We start from the raw sequence: 527 nt of genomic DNA, 5'->3' as shown, positions 1-527 counted from the left end.
TTTACTTTATAAAACGGAACCGAAGGAAGGGGGGGGGGGCCTTTCGCACCCCCCCCAAAAAAACCCAAACACAACACCGTCAATTAAACAGTATATATCTGGGACGCCCACTTGGGGAGATCCGTTCTTTGCAACCCGGCCGCCCCCCCTCCCGTTTGCTCCCGTTTGGGCAATTTTCAGTGAGGAGCATGACGAATCCCTTGCTCCCGTTGGCTGGCGCTGTGGCCGAAAACATAAATTTGTCATTTGTCAGGGAAGGTCCGACATACATCGCGGCTTCCCAGCAGACCCAGGTGTCGGGCTAGTTGGCAGAGGAGGGGGCAACCTGATGCATGATGCAATGACTGGCTGGGTCCCCCGTCTGGACCTGCCGTGCGGGGGAAAGCTAAGAATAGGCCCCGCAGCGGCGGTGTGAGGGTGGGCTGTCGCCATCAAGGTCCGCCATGGCGTAGGAAGGCGGGCGGGCATAAAAGTCGGGGGTGGGCACCCGGGGTATAAAGGACCCAGCTCGCGTCCGAATTGCTTCG

The sequence above is a fragment of the Verticillium alfalfae genome, genomic scaffold (genome assembly GCF_000150825.1).
Source record: "Verticillium alfalfae VaMs.102 supercont1.2 genomic scaffold, whole genome shotgun sequence".
NCBI lineage: Eukaryota > Fungi > Ascomycota > Sordariomycetes > Glomerellales > Plectosphaerellaceae > Verticillium > Verticillium alfalfae.
Note: the sequence above shows the minus strand (reverse complement) of the source record.